The sequence below is a fragment of the Anopheles moucheti genome, chromosome 2 (genome assembly GCF_943734755.1).
Source record: "Anopheles moucheti chromosome 2, idAnoMoucSN_F20_07, whole genome shotgun sequence".
NCBI classification, from domain to species: domain Eukaryota; kingdom Metazoa; phylum Arthropoda; class Insecta; order Diptera; family Culicidae; genus Anopheles; species Anopheles moucheti.
The window spans coordinates 40,008,302-40,027,309 of record NC_069140.1 but is presented as its reverse complement, the minus strand read 5'-3'; the positions used below and the strand labels follow the sequence as shown (position 1 = coordinate 40,027,309).

The following is a 19,008-nucleotide window of genomic DNA, read 5'->3' as shown; positions in this document are numbered from 1 at the left end:
GTTGTCGGGAAGCCGCCCGATAATGGCCACGCTGGGCGCATATAAAAGGGCAGCACGGTCCACGGAGGAACAATAACAAAACCATTCGAATGGACCGGCCGGAGTGAGTCGCGCGAAAAAGGCGAGAAAGATATCATCTTAAATTTCGCACCACGGCAATTTGTTAAAAAGCGCATCCGATCATATTACAATCCCCCGCATACTCCTTGGTGCTTCACCCTTCCGCTCCACCCTCCCCCCCTCCTGCTATGCCTTATTGATGGCACCCCGCACCACTGGAACGCTTCCTGGGAAACAATTTCGGAGTCACCTCTTGACTCTTGACGCTGAGACGGCTGACCAACTGACGATCGGGCGAGCCCTCCTGGCCGGTTACCGCGCACGCTCTTACAACCTTTCACACCAAACCAAACGCGAATCCCCTGTGTGCAGCGCATCCCTCTTGCGATCTCGGCTCGCGCAAGTCTCGTGCGCCTGTGAAATATGATTGTTTTGATGTTTATTCTTCGCCTTTTTTTTTGCACAATGGAATTCAAGAATGAGCACTCGACAAATGGTGGATGGTGGTGGCAATGCGCTACGTTTACATGGCGTTTTTTTCTGCTTTCATTTTATGCAGGAAGGATTTTAATATGGAAGACAGAAAAAAAATCATTCTCGATCTCGGTGCAACGAATGAAAAAGAAGGCAAAAATATGATTATGTCTGGCAAGATTATTGTGAAGTGTCAGTGCAACAGCAGCTGTGGCAGCAAACGCATCTCACGAGCAGCTGTTGCAGTTTGTTCACCACCACCCCGAGCGCGGGTGGTGCTGGTGTGAAATGGCCCACCTTCCGTCGGGGGTACGTGTTTGAATCAGAATTAACGCTGGACAACGACTGGCAGGGAGGGAAGGGTTTTATGAAACTACCTACATGCGCGCCCAAGAGGCGAGCACCCGAAACCGGGATGGAAGGAAAGCACACGGAATCGGTATCGGTGTCCGCTGATGGTTGAACCGCGTCGGATGTGCGATAACGAGGTGTGAAACGGAAAACAAATCAACTAACTTTGCGATGTAAAATGCGCACTTTTGGGGCAAGCCGAGCGATACAGACCGCTGTGAAGGGCACACTTCACTCATAACCCTGCCATCGGGCTTAATGGCTAAATGCTCGATCCGATGCTAACGATAATGGATTGGCTTTTAATATCGTTCACCAGTTGTTCTTGCTGTTTTTTTTTTTTGCATCGTTCGCTGGCTTCACTATTATTTATTTTTTTTCGCAACGCGAACCTTCTGTACGGAATCATTCGTCTCACTCACCACACCATTCGGATGGATTGACACTGACCGCAAAATGTACCCCACGGTGCGCAGACCAATTTACATACCGGGGCGGATGTTATTCGGTCACAACAGGACGCCACGGTACAGTTTCAATGCGCATTTCGAAACCGAAACCTGTCTGGCGAGAGGTGACGATGATTAACAGGCTGATAAGCTGATTAACGTGCATCATCTAGCCGGGTTTTTGCGGAATGAATTGTATTAAATCGATCGAAAGCCGAAGGAAAACCACCGCAATTGCAGGTGGGATGGTAATGCTCACGGAAGAGCATTGCGAGATTGCGGCACTGTGAATTGATATGGGTGTGAAAACCGCAACCGATGTAGCATTCGGAAGATAACACACTTTTCTTGCTTTCTTTACTTGTTTTCTCATTATCAACGTGTGGCAACAGAGGTGCAGCTGGGAAGGTCCAGGGAAACCACAAACTCAAATCTGGCGGATGGAAAATTAGTGTTTCAATTTATTTTCACGCCAAATTGAGCACGGAAGCGCAATTTTGCCAACCGCAAGGATCGCCCTTGGACCCTATTGCACTTCAAACACGTCGTAAAACTATGGATGCGAGATTCCTCAAGAATTGCTCATTTTCATGCGTTATGATAATTTTATATCTTCCTATCTATCTCCTAGCTAGTACATTACATTTTTGATTGTTTAGTGTACATATTGTTAGCAAAACAAAACAAGAAATTCCACCATAAATACCATACAGAAAACAGAACAATATATAATTATTGCAAATTACCTCAATGAAAATTGTCCATGCTGCAGATATTGCTTTTACAGCATAAATAAGTATATAATTACTTAAGTTAACAAATTCCCATTAACATAAGCACAATGTTTCAACATGCCGCGTGCATCAATACATCACCAAACCATCCTTTCGCTAATACATTCCTTCCAACCGCACAACCTTTGCCAACCGATCACAGCAACATTATTCAAATTCTCAGCAGCTGTCATGCAAAACGTTGACATCTCTATGCTGATTGGAGACATCGTTTGGCTGAATACACCCTGTATCTTATGGCCCGCTCTCTTCTAGCAATTTTTGTCTGTTGGTATGTACTATTTGGCGTACCGTCATGGGTTCCTCTCTACGAACGCTATCGTTGCACCCTATGGAGGCTGTCGATGTAAATGCATGCTTCGAGAATGCGGAGGCTTCTCAGTTACAAATGTCTTATATTTCTCATCACATCGATCGATGGCTGGAAACGTTTTGAATCGATGCCTGAGAGAGGCCAAGTCGGTCTGGCATGTAAACAAAACTGTAAATATCCTCATTTAAGTAATTATTGCTTAATTAATTTTGCAAAAAAAGTTAAACAATTTTTTGTTAACTATTTCTTTCTTTCAAAATTGATATTTTAAGTAATAAAAAACGCAATCGAACGAGCATTAAAAAAACAGCGAATTTCCAACAGTATCATCCCCGAAAGTAAATCTAAACCGAGGTCTTAAATAATCTCGTACAACTCTTAATTCACCCCACAATGACAGCAAACAGTTTGTCAGCGTGCTCCGGGTCCAGTGCGCAGAGTTATGATGCGATGTAAGGTTCGTCGCTTACGTCCATTGTGATCCTTCCATGACAGCTGTTGCAATATATGACATCTGGCTGGTTCTAGGAAAAAAGAGGCATATTTCCATAAACCTCCGCCGGCGGTTAAGGGACGATAAATGACAACGCATGACACACTCCAAAGCTCCATTCCTGGCAAACTCGGTGGTAGCTCCTCAGCCGCTTCGGCTTACAGCAACGCGCACACATCTGTTCCGGGAGCCGGCAAGCTTCTACGACAACTTGGGCAGACGCGGGGACCCGATTTGGGTTGCTTAAGTAACGGCTGCTCCCCGTAACCATTGAGCGTCGGGTTTTTGCATGTGAACTATGTGAAAGGTCAGCACAATGGTTGTGTGACGCTGAAAACGGGTAGGTGCCGATCTTGGCCGTACATATCTGGCCAACGGGAAGTGCATGCGCTTGGCGACGGGGTAAATAAAGCGCTACGGTTTGCATTAAGTGTGATAATGCGTCCAGGTCTGGTCAAGCGTCGTCCGAAAAATATTGTTCTTTCCTCACATACAGCTGAGCAGGCGAGCGGGCGCGTTAAACTGTTAAGCGATTGTGTGTACGCGACTGTTCGCGGGAGTGTATGTACCGTACTGCTGCGTACGTATGATAACGCGCCATCGGTACGCCGTCGAGACAATTGCGCTGAAGGTGAGGCGAAAGCGAATCAGGCATTGCACGGATTTTACAGCATATTGTATGCTAAGTACCGCACCCGGAGCGAACCCATGAGCGTTGCATCCTGCTAGCTCCCCAGGCTGAAGGGTGTCCGCAATGTATCATAATGTGCCTGGCACTGGATTGGGCACGGATTGGGCTGGGAAGAATGGACTCAACGCTCTGGAACGCTGAGAGTAAATGCAAAATACGTGCACCGTTGATACCTGTGGCAAGATATTAGCGTCACCGGTGTCGCCATGTGTCGCTGTGTGTAGATTTTGCTGCACAGTGCCGTGATTGCTGATGTTGGCCCACAGGAGAGGTGTTGACAATTGGACGGGCGCTGATAGTGAACGGACCCGAACATATCTAGGCGCAATACGTGCCAGTAAATGCTTACGTGTGAGAGCGTTCAATATGATCTACCGTTGGAATTACGAATGATTCATTAACTCCTTGAATGTAGAAGAAAGAACTATTTCGAAGGGATACTTAAATGATCAATGTGAAATTTAAGCTAAAATACTTCTTTCGAACGTAATCCTCTGACATCCACTGCTATGTGCATCTCATAATAGGCCTCAGGATCTTAACATTAAGCTGATATATTTTGGTCGCTTGTGTTTCAACATTCGTCCAATTCGGATGATCAATCAAGTTATTGCTTATTCTGGTTAGGTTAAATCTGATAGCAAGCCTAAAGTTGCGTTCTAAATTTTATGTCTGCCATCAATAATTATATCAGCCTTTGTCATGTGATATTGCACTTCACCTTGAAGCACCACAACGATTAAACGCACAAAGAATTAAAAGAAATTTAAAATGATTACCTTCGTGAAAAATCTATCCCGATGGAACATAACGAATTGCGAGCAATCTACGCACAAACCGATTTGTTCATGTTCAGTGAACGCGAGGACCTTCAATTCACGCTAATTCAACTCAATTTAATTCGTTAGAGGCTTTAAGGTGCGATTAATTATTATCAAATTTCACTCTAAACAATCAGCAGTTTCCTTCAGTTTGCTCACAGTTCAGAATTTATAATCATCTCGTTGGTATACATTTTAACAAATTTGGTTACATGTTTCGAAGAACTGCATATCAATTAAACATTAACAATCAACCCCTTTGGCACCCAAAATAAACCTTTATTCTGGTGTAAATACAATAAAATTAAAACTTTTTGAAAATTTACACTTGAACACATATACATTCATACGGCAAAAGCCGTCATACTGGAGAAATAAAATAATATGAACACATGGACATTCATTCCTCCCTCTAAGCTGTTTCTGGGTATGAAATTAATCCACAGACTACGCTCGGTGTAAGTGGTTTGATAAGTTAAATTATTTACATGAGAAGCATGAGGAGCTTTGCGAGCTTTTCTGCACACCTAAAGTGGGTTAGCAGCATAACCAACAAGCTTGGCCCCCTTTGGTTGACAATCAATTTCCAGCTCCATCGATGCGCTATCAATGCACAAACACGACCCAAGTTATGAGCGGTTTTTTTTTGTGTGAGAAGATTTCAACGGAATGCACATCGGTTTGTGAACCTTCCACTCGACACTGCGTTCCCAACGCCGCTAACGACCAATTAATAGACACGTTAATTTATGTTCTAACGTAGCCCCCGTCTAGTGAAGGTGAGTGTATGTGTGACCGGTTGTGTGCATCAGCCAATCCACAGCTCGTCGCGTTTATGCTTATCAGTGTGCAGTGTCTGACCGATCGATCGAAGTTTCCAACCGCACGTGAAGGCTCATTAGACATCGGCAATCGGCATCGCCAACCGTGACGACGATCGCGGCCGCACTTCGAATGACCCATTCTGCTAAAGTGCTGAACCTCCCCCGTGCATCTTGGACGCGGACGCAAACGCAAGATTTGCTACCACGGCTGCGCGCTGGATAGCGCACCCCTATTCACACACAAACGGGGCGCAAACTCTCGAGGGCGCACTTGTGGATTGTTTGCGCCTGCCTGATTCGCGCTGATAACATCTGCTTGGCTTCACCGCCGTCACCTTCTGCCGTGGCCGGCTACCACCGATTGGCTTTCCTTTCCGTGGGATGTGCACCGAGGGTGCTGAGGTTTCGCGCTGCCCAGGATTTGCACTTCCCCGTGCCCGCTCTTGTGCCGCGATGCTGTATCCCCGAGCGAGATGATGTGCACGGTGGATTTGGCCGGTTTTGAATAAATATAAATAATTCACCAACCGACTGAAACCTAACGAACCGTTTCCGAGCCGGGCAAACTAGGAATGCACGCGAGGTGAAGTTTAGGTCACCGTTGGCAAACGGCAGAAAGAAAAACACACATACTCACACGTACAACGCGAACCAATCCCTAAGCGAAATCCGTCTCCATCTGCATCGAACGCGCACAGCGATTGAGGTTAAGGTTACAAACGGACCGAGTCTCGACCAAACGCTAGCGCGCCGTAGTTGCGCAGACTTGCGCCGCACTCGCTGGGGGTCCTTGGTGCGCGGGCACTCTGCCGAAACCGAAAGTGTCCCCAAGCGGGCCCCAACTCCCGGTGTGGGACACTCGTGTTCATTTAGGGCACGCCGTCAGAAAGGTTGGCCGTTGGAAACATTGGTGACATTTTGCCTGGCGGTTCCCGAGTGGGTCAACAGAACTCCAGCTAGATGCTTTTTTTTCTTTCTAATTCTGATAGCTGCAAGGAGTGGTTGTCACAGCAGGAATACTAAATCTGCTGGCTACCCCTAGTACGGTTGGTATTCGTACCGACAGAACGATTATTAAGCGACAATTACAAAACTACAGTTAAAATGAATAAACATTGCATTGAATTATTTACTGCAGAAATCTTTTTTTAACGACTGCATTTTTTAAAAAATGTTATCAACATAAACCAACTCGAAAAATATAATTTAAAAGAAATGTTGTACATAAAAGAGACTAAAAATTAATTTTTAGCTTACCGTTATTTTAATATCTAAAATAAAAATAATATAATTCATCATATTTTTTCAATGATCATCTCTGAACTTTCACTGAATATAGATCTGAGCGTATATTTGCAGTCATTGAAAAGTTCGCTTACTCTTTGTCAATTAGAAGTCGTATTTTATATTAATAACTCATTCTGAACTATGAGTCCACTTTTAAACCAGTTAACTCCAACGAGGAAACAAAATGGTATGAAATTGATGTTATACAAGAGTCTTATAGAAAACAACATCCATTAAGGATGTGACTAATGTCAACTGCTATTTATTGGCAAACACGAAAAACCCAATGTCAGATCAGAAATTCGCAAATGAAACAAAAAACCATGATCTAGTGTTGCTAAAAGTGTCTTTAAGCAACCACCACCTAATCATTCATTTTCTTAATTCCCACTCACACAGCGCAGTGTTCGAAACCTTTCTAATCGTCTCTTCGCAAAACCCACGAAGCCGATTAGGCGGTGCAACGCAGCCGAACCAAATAAATAATGCTAATAGTTCCGTTTTTTTCCCCCTGTCGTTGTCGCTCCGATATTGTTATTGGTTTGCACTCCTGAATTATGTCACCGGGTGGACCGTGCTGGAAAAGTGAATTTATTGCAATCATTTCGGCAAATGGCATACAGGCGCTGGCGGTACGGACAGCTTAACGGCCGGAACAGTTTTGTGACCGAAAGGAAAACAAATCTCGCCACCGCGCGTTTCGTTATACGCCCCGTGTGCTGGTCTGCGTCGAAATCAGGGTCTTATTGGCGCATTCGAGATCGTTTCCTAGAGTTTGTTGTGCTATGATGGGTAAGGTTAAGGAGTTGGATAGCACAGCTTTCCGCTGCGTGTACCATTCTCCTGGGCATTTAAGTAGCGGAGATAATTAATTGGCGCTCCGACCGTAAATCTACTTAGAGCCATCGGCTTACAGCCATCGTCTCACCCCTGGAAGCGCAATTTAAGTTTTTCATATGCTATTTTGTGCTAATGTAGTCGCACCGGTGCTGCAAATTAGAGGAAAAAAAAACTACGTACACCAATTGAGAAATAGGCGATTAGAGGATTTGGAACACGTTCAGAAATGGTTGCATTGTTTGCCTACGATTTGTTTTGGTAGAGGAATTAACGAGCAATACGATGACAGAGGAAAAGATTTCAAGTAGACATGAAGCGACGAACCCTTAAAAAATTGTGTGTATTATAATGCTCAGATTATATTTTATAACTCCTTCAAATGAGTTTAAAAATATAATTGAAACACTTTATTCTCTCGAAGAGTTGATTTCCTTTAGTTTTATTAAAATCGAACACAATGAAGCAACATTAAATGATATTTAATGTTGTTACGATAATGAGCAAAAAGACTGGAAGTTCCTGTCAGGCGTTCGTATAAGATAGTGTCATAGTGCTGCAATACTAGAGCACATTACCATTAAACAGGCAGGTATTAATCCTTTGCTACCAAATACTAGCACCTCAGATAGTTTCAGAAAGCAGCAACCTCGTCCGCAGCGGTAGTACCAGCAGTTTGCAGCTGTACACACTGGAAGCCCCTACGATTGGCGTAGGAAGCCAATAAATGATTGCTCACAATCATAATCACCGCTAATCGGGTCTGCATATAATAAACAGAATAATAAAACCGCTAACCAAACCACCCCCGGTACTCCTCTTGCCGGGCGTCCGGATGCGATCGGATTGATCGGTTTCAGCTCGGTACGATCGCACGTAAATAAACGCGCCAGGTGAAGTTTACAAACGGGCGATCGAGCGCGCGCCCGTGCGCGAGGCTACTTTGGCCTCATGCGGCGCAAAACATGCTGCGTAAGTGCACCATCTCTCTCATTCTCATACACACATACACAAACACACACTCAAACAGTATCAGCATCCGTTTGTAACGTCTTTTCAGATTTGCGCGTGCCCCGCGATGCGTCATTTGTCACGCCGTTTGTGTGCTGATTTTGTTCGTTTTATTTTTTTCTCGCCATCTTGCTCCGCACAGTTGTACACCCTGGGTGATGGAGGTTTAGCACCGCACAGAGTGAGAATCGTTGCTTTTTTCACCCAACACGTGCGAACGCTACACCAGGAATGTACGGTTCAAATGATCACCGTACGATTTCAATTTGCTACATGTTTCACACGGTGCTACATTGTTTTTAACGCGCGGTTTATGATGGTGAACCACTTTTTTGTAGGTAGAAGGTCAGGACTCAAACAACTTGCCCTGTTTTGGATGTAATTCATTCATAATAATGTATTTCAATCAACTGAAAACTCCTTTGCTTTAAGTTTTGATTTCTACGTGGATTTAATACTTCCAAGAACGTTTAAACTCTAGCTGTGTTGAAATTTATGGAACTGTCATCGGAGAGTGCAGAATTTTCAAGTTCAGGTGCCAAAGGGATCAATGATCCTTTCAATCAATTTTTGAAATGCATTTTTAAGATTAAATTCTTAAATCTTGAATCCCATTTCAATTGGCACACTACATTAGTATTTGAATTAAAGATTAAAATGTACTCCCCCGACAACCAGTTCTTCGAGGAAATATCCAAAGCAAAGCAAATTTTTAAAAGATATTTTGGAAGATAAGATTTCCCTGGATCTTGAAATTTAAACAAATTTCCAGTTCAATGAAATTGGTCCAAATGATCATTTACAGGGTTTTCAAGATTATATAGCAACAATGGAGGCATGTGTGGATTCTTTTTAAATAGAACTGGAATGTAGTGATGCAGATATTTAATCCTTTTCATTTTCGTGTTCATATCCAATATTATCTCCTTAAAGATTAGGTCTCCTTAAAGGTCGATACACTAAATACTTTACATTTATATATTTGCGATGATGTCAAGATAATAATTATGTGATAATGCGGCCTCTAGTATAACTTGAGCAGGGCCCAAAAAAAGCTCCAACTTATCCATTCGAACTAAAAAAAACCTGTAACACTTAGCTGCAATGATCTTCTGCCAACCGCGCCATGCATGGTGGATATGTCCAGTGCGAGAAAATCGATCACAAACGCAACGATCTTGATAGCAGCCCAATCGTTAGCAGGATCATATCATTTAACAGTGGACAATTCAATCGCACTGAACACGTACATCGGATAGTTAATGTGACATGCCGTTGCAGTGCTCTCCTGTCATTGCACTGTCCAAACATCATCCATTACTTATCATCCGGGCACAGGCTCCCCTTGCACGAGGCTAATTTCCATTCAGGCCGGTGCTGGTACACGCATTCATAAACTCCCACGTACCACGCGAAACGCTGTACTGACCAGCGGTCTCAATGGAAAGCCTTGCAGCGTACAGCGTACGCATTGTTTGTACCATCGATCAATCTTCCCCAATACTCTGCGACCATACGGCGTATAGCTCGTTTTATTCATCATTCCTTTTACTCGATGCTGGTCAGACTGTCAGCCCTTTCCCGGTGTGCTAAACCACCGGAAGACATGTTCATTTGGAAAGCAGTCGTCATGAATCTGTCAAAAAACAACTGTTCCTTCGACGATTCGCCCGCAAACCATCGCATGCAACTCGGCTGCATACGAACTGCTCGAGCGTTAGAATCCTTGGGGTGGGTTTTTGGCTTCATTTTTGCCAAGCACCAAACCGACGCTCAACCTTCGACGTGCCCCGCGTCCACAGTACAGGTTAAAACCCGGTGACAAATGTACGCTGGAAGGGAAATTTATGAACGACTCCATAATAAATCGAAATACCGTTCCGGTTTGTGATTCGGCGCACCGAAACTCTTCGGTTCCGTTAGCAGAATCGTAGCGCAAGAAAAAAAAACGCTAAGACATGTTTCGACCAGGGTGTCATGTTCGATCGATTTTTACGATCATGTTTGGTTCGATGTGTTTTGGCTTCGACCCGTTCAACTACGCCCCGTACCGATGGGCAGCGGTATTGCTTGTTGGCAAAGCTTTACGCAGGTAGAGTAAACCCCATCGGGACACCGTCGTTGGATGTAAACGGTGCTGAAAACAGTGTCAGAAAATCGCTCAAAGCGAGTTGGATGCAAACAGAACGGAACGCTATGCAAAGTTAGTTTAATGAATTTTTCTCTTATTGGTACAGCATGTTTTAATCAACGGTAAATGTGTGGAAAACAAACGCTTAAACAAACCATTACGGTTCCATTTATGATGTTACACGTGTTTAGTAAGTTAATTTCTCCCGATGAGCTTATTGAAATATGAGAAGATATTTATTCCCGTCACATGTACAGTGTGAAATATGCGAAATTTCACTACATGCACGAACGAACCCTTTTTAATTACACACTCATTACCAACCGAACCTATCCATTCATCAACACTTCTCATAATCCAAACTGTGCAATTAACCACCGGTTGACCGTAATGGTCTCACCTTTACAGTGGATTTAAGCTCATTTCTCCTTTGCTTAAGGAAAATAACCCACTTCACTATTATTACCCATCGCAGGCTTATCGTTGATGGATGCTAAACACACGCAGTACAGGGGTTTTTTTTATTAATCCACCATCCCAAGCAAAGTTCGCCATTTAACGTTCGCGAATAAAGACTCCGCTTACAGCAAGCATGTGCGCATATTGCTTTCATTTTCCTACCCGTAGCGTTAAGCCTCAATGAGATCAACTAATTAATCTCACACTTAACAGCGTTGGATGTGAAAGAAAAATACTTATAAAACGGGACGAGAGAGAAATGGAAACATGAATAGCTCACCTATATTAGGTTGAGACAATTCCGAAACGGCTAGGTGTCCATTACCCATCTACGATCCATTTTGAAACGCACGGTAACGGGTTCCACCCAACGCTGGTGGAAACATATCGGCTGATAAGCACGGCAGATAACGCATGTAATGGAAACCCGGGGAGACGTCGAAACGTACCATTTTCCTTTCACCCGAATTGCCCACCACCGAGGGAGGGTGTCAGTTTTATGAGGTTTGTCGCTTATATCGCACCCAAATTTAGCATATAAAAACGGAACGATCGAGTTTTATCGCACCCACACGGCGCTGCGCGAAACCTTGACCCACTTTTGACGTTGGGATTGGTTGGTCTTTCAGATTCTGCGCTCGTTCCGCAACCATTACCATCCGTTTTATTGGCCATAACAGAAAATTGCATACGCTTTTAGTTTTGCTTGACACTTGACGCTGAAAAAACGCTCTAGGAAGGTGCTTTGGGTTTGTGATATTTCCACGTGTAATCATGCGAGACGAGATTTAGGTTGCTTCAAACGTATAATGTCACCCTTGTGTCACATTTCGCAGCCCGTAAATTTATTGCGTGTGAACCATTCCCCGTGATTAGAATGTGTTCAATGTGAGAGTTCTGGTTTTTTTTTTCGTCCAAAACGATCCTCTTCGTGTCTTAATGGTGAAGCGAAAAAGATAACTTATACCACCAACTCCATCCTGGCCATCAGCGCAATTGGAATGATTTCGTTCGTCTTCTGATGAACCTTGGTACGACCTCCTGTCCATCCGATAAGCGAAGTGCAAACAAGCAACTGACTGATGTAGCCCTACCTTCACCGGAGCAATCAGACCAGCCTCACGCGAGCCCAACGGGACCATGGCATATTAGTGACCGACTCGGACAAGCAGCCTGAACCGACTCCTCCCATAGCCGACAGTTGGGCAGTGATTCCGCGTTGCACATTCGCTAAAATGTAATAAACTCGCGCCGGTGCATTATCCACCATCCAGCATGGGTTGAATGGATGCGACCCAAAGACGGACTTGATCTGATCATAACGATCAGCAAGATCACTCACCAGATGCCGGAGAACCGTTGGGCGACTGGAGGGACAGGAGTTACCGGCGCTGTCCCGCAGTACGTCTCAAGGGAAACATACCGGAAAGGTATGTCGGAGCAAATTACAGAAAATCCATCACATTAGATCAGACTCGTTTCGGCCCCTTTTGGGGTGGTCCCGGGCACTCATCGACGAGAGGCACACGGCTGCGGCCCGTTCCATACATCCATCCATCCATCCGAAAGGGTCCGGCCCTTTTTTCCGGCAAACTTTGTGGTGTACTGTATGTTGCTTGTGCGATGTGCGTAATGTCCTATCGCTATTCTACGCTGACCAGAAAAGAGAGAGGAAAATTTTAATCCAAAGGAGAAATATTTTCCTTTTGTTAAATGTTAATTTATGCAAAGTTGAATAATGCCAATTTTATTTGAAAGATAAATATTTAAAATGTTAAGTCTTTTAACACATCTATTGAATATTTATATACAAAAACTATATTTTAATTTTAATAGGAAATTCCTAAACGAATTATATTTGAATGATTTGAGATCAGTTTTATTTAGTGCAATTGATTAGTTAAGAAGTTGCTTCTTCTAATTCCATTACCAATATGTTTGAGGCTCTCCTTTCATAATGAGAAGAATATCCCGTTGGAAATATCTCCGGTATTTCGATTATTATAGTACTTATTAAAAAATCTGGTTGTAACCAAACAAAGTTTTATATTGATAACTCGATTGATGAAAGCTGATATCTTCTAGCTTTTCGTTCATTTGTCTATTGGTAGTTATCAGTTGTACAACCTTTCATCTCAATAATACTTCTCCAATGATATAAAGGTCCTTGAGGTTAGCTCTAAGTTGTGCTTGAAAATAACAACCAATCAATGAGCATCATCAATCGAGAACCTGCCTTTGGAAATTGATTCCAAATCTGATCCATTTCGCCCAGCCAAAACAACCATTCCAATTGCACAACATTGAACAAAAACAATCCAACCAATCATCATTTGAAACATATTTTCACGTCGATTCTGACCTGCATCGGGCCAACTAGTTTCGCGATTTTTCTCACGGTGGATTCAACAATCTGCCCAAGTGCAATAAAACCAACAATGACCCTGCCCAATCCAGAGCATTCGTTCACTGTTTAGCGGATTTCTCATCCATCGAGCTTGATTTGGTTCTGTTGGTTTATTTCCTTCCCGATGTCTGCTCTGCTTGGGCCCAAAACTGCGGGTGGACGTATCGCCCCGCCCGTTGCTGCCATACGGATGCGTACGGATACTCTCCGGGACGCCTTCCAGTTATATACGTTCTTTTTCTTTCTTCCTATGCTGGCATTGCTTTATAACACGAAATAAACATGTTTTCTCTATAATTACCGGCGAAGATGTTTGTTTTGTTGTGATCGCTGAGTTTTGCACAAACCGGCAAAGGATTCCGCACCGGGGCAGGCACTCGGGAAAGGAACCCGAGAGGAAGAATTAAAACTGATCGGCAGAAACTACTCGCAAACATGACGTTTCGCTTTTTTTCTCTCTCTCTCTTTTTATTTCACTCACCCCACTGACAGAATTATCCTCCCCCAGGAGCGTTCGTTGCATTGGCACAAAAATTGACCGCACGGGCTGACCGTTGGCCTCGTTGGCCTCGTTGGCTGCTGTTGACTTAAGACAGGGGGGATTTTTTTTTTGAAATAAAAACAGAAACCCATCATCATCATTCCAGCGCAAGACGTTCATCCGGGGCAGCCCCCCAACCCCACTGGAAGCACGGGAATGACATTTCATATGGCTAATTTTCCGACGGCTTATGACTCCCGCAAATCCCCTAATGAAGGCATCAAACCGAACGCCCCGGGGATGTATTTATGGGAAAATTCCTTCCCTATGGAATACGATCGGCATTGTTTATTGGGCACATAACGGCGGGCGGTGAAAATAAAAACCTATAAACCATAACTCTCCCAGGATCTTTCCATCATGCAGGTACTAAAATAATGTGCAATTAATAAGTTTTACCTCGAAATCGAACCGGTACGGTAGGATTTCTATTTAAAAAAAATGCGGCACCGTCAGGTAAAGCGAACACAGAGCCTTCTCATACGGTGGTGAAACCAGAACGGAAAGACTCATCCTCTTCACAGATACAAACTTTATCGTCGCCTTCCGGGGGAAACTGGACTTTATTAATTTATTAGTAACCTGGCCACCGTCAGCGTACCGTCGGAAAACAGCGCCTCAAAGCTCCCGCACCGAAAGGTTCAAACCGGGATCAGAAGTTCGAACGGCCTGCGCAATGGAAGGGATATCTTTTATGGTAAACCGCTGAACGCACCCAGTACTCTGGGTCAACAGCCACCAGCGCCAGAAGAAGCGCTTTTTAATAAAGTCATAAATCTATTATTTTATGGTTGCGCGGTTAAATATTGTACGATCTTGTAGCCGCCAGCCGAAAGGCGGCGATCGGGTTTTGTTCTTGGGGGTGAAACGATAAGAAAAAAAAGCAGTGATAGTGATGAACCGAAGAGTGCTGCAATATTAGTAACCATATTGATTTTGCTACAGCATATGCCTCATTTGTTTAAGCAATTTTATGGTACAATTATAGTGTTTTGATATACTGCTAATTGATAAGACGCATACGTACGTCATTCCTTTCCGGCTTACCACAGGACATTCAGGATATATTGAGGCCTAGCGCTATGTACAATTCACTCTGTTACACTCAATACATTACACTCAATATTATACTCATTTTGACTATGGCATCTCCCTGTCTTCATTTCGGTCTGTTATCCTCTGTTTCTAATTAGCTATTTTCCTGTTTTCCTTTCTCTTTCTCTTTTTCTTCTCACTCTATTTACTCTGTTTTGTGAATAGTCCATTTCCTCTTCTATTTGTTTCCTTCCTTTTTGTCTTTCCGGTTTAGTTAGTTAGTTAGTACTCGCTTGTTCCTGCAGTTTTCTTAATTTCTTCTTTTCATTGTAGGGTTTAATGTAGGGCCACTTAAGATTTTTTTTTATATCATTGTACAGCTCGCGAGGCAAACAATTTGGTTAAATAAATAATAATAATAAAAAAAATATAGGGTTCTCATTCTATATCCACCAACATTCCTGGTTAGTTCAAAGTTGAAGTTTAATTGTTTTCCAGATCCTATGAATGATTGCGCGAAGGTCTAAACCACATTCCAACTCCCAACCATTCCATTCCGTACCGTGGCAGTACAGCCCTCCACTGTCCAATCGATTTGCATTCACCGCACCGGGTCAGCAGCTACAGCGCGATCCCTCGGCGATACGGTCCGGCAACGAAACTCCCTGTACTCGTGCCGACATCTCAAGTGACCCAAATAAATGGCATTAAATTCTTGCCACTCAGAAGAATGCAGCCTGTGTCAGGACTGATCGATGAACGCGATAAAGACGCTGGGTATGGCCAGTTTCGGGCTGTGATAGATTTCAACACCACCCAGGCAGCATAAAACAATCGAACCATATTGATCCCGGTGCGTGTTGTTCGTACGTTTCCTACGCATTAAGCCTGCCCGGACGCTGACTGTAGAGCCAACCCACCCTGAAACTATCCTTCCACGTACCGCACGCCGGAACAATCGTGGCCATTCGACATCGATCAAACGATTTCAATGCTCGACCAGACGCGAACGATAAACGCTTGCCCGTTTAACGACATCGTTTGATGATGAGTCGACAGAAATTTGTTACCTTAATCGGCGATGGGCCACGGGCCACGGCGGGCTGCTGCATCCGCGACTGCAGACTGCACGGTTTCTAATGGATTTGCTGAAATATCGTTACCGAAAAGCGAATGGGCTTGGTAGCCATGGACACCGACTGACAGCCCGATGACAGTTGAAGCGCTTGCCCGCGTTCGGTTCGATCGCGCGTTCCGCTCCAACCGTGGCGTGGCGTAAAGTTTGATTCCATCGACCAACTTGACACCCACCATTAGCCTGCCCGGCCGGCCAACATGTCGGTAAATGTGGCCGGTTTTGGAGAGGAAAAAACAAAAACATAAGAAACATAAAAAGCTCAGTACACCCGCGCCCGCACTAATCGCATTTGCTGTCTAATAGTAATAATTACATTTAGATAAACGTGCCAACTCTACCCTCTGCTGTCATTCGAAATGCTCTTGCCACCCTGTCATACTTTTCCACCCTTTCGGTGGCTGTCGGTGCACACGGTTGAGTAATAAATTCACGGAAAATGATCGTTTCCATTCGGATTTGTGATTTCATTTACATTAAGTGTGTTGTTTTGCTTTCCATCGTATGTTTTAAGTGCAGCGCATTGCTGCCACTTGCCGTTCGCTGAAGCCTTGCGGTACGGGATCAGTTGCACTTGCTGCACACTACGCTACACGTCTACGATGCCGGTGTAAGGTGCATTCGGGTAGCATCAAAGGGGTAAACCGAATGCAATTGCACCATTCCAGCACATGGACCGTATCCAACCAGTCTAGACCGTGCACAGTGAGTGCAGCATGAATTAATGCAGTGGGAAATAATTGAAAAAATATTACTGCGACAAAATGAGATAATTGTTCTGAAACAGTAACTGTTGCGTCTATAAATGTTCTATCCAATCAATTTATTATAAAATTATGAAAAAATACGTCCAAACAGTCTAGTTGAACTGATATTGTTATATCTTGATATTAAAATGAACAATGAATATTTTTTCATAGCCAGTACATCTACCATAAGGCAGCTGTGCACCAGTTCCTTGTCCGAGCTGTGGGAAGCTGCCTGCTGGCTCGTTCATAACGCCACAGTAAGCGCTCTCATAAACCGCCCGCTACATCAACCGGGAGCATTTTATTTTTCTGCTTAACCAGAACTTCTCATACTACACAACCTATATTACAGCCACAAACGGTTTCGTTCACCTGCTTCATGCTGGTCCCCATTTTAAAGGGCTATCTATTTGGTACGCCAAATCGTGGCACTAGCCACCCGACCTAATAAATGGTACCACTCCAACCGATTAAAAACCTCCGCGCGCTCCATTTGGCTACCCCGTGACGCGACCGTGAAGCACAAGCATCTCAGCTTACATGCAAAGTGCAACTGGTGCATGCACAGCATGCGCCCGCTATGTGCATTCCCGGGGTGCAGTAAATGGCTATCGATAAATTAATGTAATTATGATATCATATTAGTCACCACCGTTCGCACGGTGTAGCGACTCCCGGCACAAGGTTGCACCCGAATGTTCGCCACAGCAAAGCTAACCTTTCCAATCGTTCACCACCCCTCCCCCGCCATCGGCACAGGTGTGTCGATTTTGGCGCAGGCAATGCAACAGGTTGTCGACAACGGTTTACCGGCCTGGGCTGGTACGGAGCGTTAGCATAATACAAAACATCGGATACACGCTGTTGTCATGCGAACACGATTTATGTGAGAGCATGTTCGGGGGTTCCATGTTTGGGATTTTAGGAAATGTTTTCGCAACATTTCAACGGTAACGTCTCGGTGGGAGTGTTTGCAAATAAGGAATTTCCAGTAGCCTTTTTGAATAATTGTAGAAGGATAAGCTAATCATGTACTATGAAATAAATAACTAGCCTGAAGTACATTTGCTGAAGAATTTGTCTAAAACTGCGGACATGATCATTCCAATGTTTATCAAGTTATTTCAAATATTAAGCATTAGACATGTAAGCCAACTTCATGCCATGTGAGGCGCATGTGAGTACAAGGGTTATATGTTGTTCTTGTTGTTGAAGTGTTGGTATCGGTGTTGGCTTTTGCCCTAGCGTGGAATAGCGAATTTGATGCGTGAAGAGTCTAGAGAAATAATAAAGTCCAGTTCTTATGCCATAAAGGATCTATACTAACAAATCTGATCGATAAACAGTGTGGGACGAAATTATATCACAACTTTTGATTATTTTGACTAAACTTCATCAATAACAAATAGACGATAAATGAAAATTTGGGTAAGAGGTGTAAAAAAAGAGATCATATCTGTAATATGTTTAAAACGCATTAACTAAGTGATTTTGATGCGTTTGAAGAAAGTGATTATTTTATTTTTTAAGACATATACTCACTGAGATCATAACGCACCCTTATTGGTTTGTCCGACACTGTTTGAACCAGTTGGTTCGACACTTGAATTATAATTAAAAATTATCTAATTAAAACACACCCCCAATCGAATTGATATAGAATCGAACCTCGAAACCATTCAACTAAAGGGAGATAAATATCAATTGTGATTGATTACAATTCTACCAGCCCACCATTAAAAACCAATCAATCATTTATGGCACCGAAAAAACCGAACCGAACACTACCAACAGTTTCGGTGCCGATAGAGCCTCTTGTTTTTACGACCGCACCACACCGGCCGCTCCAATCAAAACATCTGGACACTAATTCTTGGTTTCACCTACAACCTCGGGTAAGCGCTGCGAGAGAGAAAAAAAATTAATGGCAATAAAATGTGTGAAACATGGCGATAGGACCGCAGGTCAATAATCGATTTTACCGTCGGCTGTCCACCACATTCATCCGATAGCGATAGAGCGTGAGCCAAAAAGAAACACGGTGAAATATCTCGGTTTGCAATCTCCTTACCAGAAGCCATGAGTCATGTGAGCGGTAACTGAGCCGTGCCAGCAACGATAGGGAAAAATCGCCCGCAAAAGAGAC

The 19,008-nt window shown here is 43.7% G+C and overlaps 1 protein-coding gene across 1 annotated transcript in view; it reads left to right on the top strand.

The window, feature by feature from the left end:
• The window catches only part of LOC128309605 (uncharacterized), a 98,663-nt gene that overhangs the window by 54,302 nt on the left and 25,353 nt on the right, over positions 1–19,008 (top strand). The gene's annotated exons all lie outside the window — the stretch shown is intronic.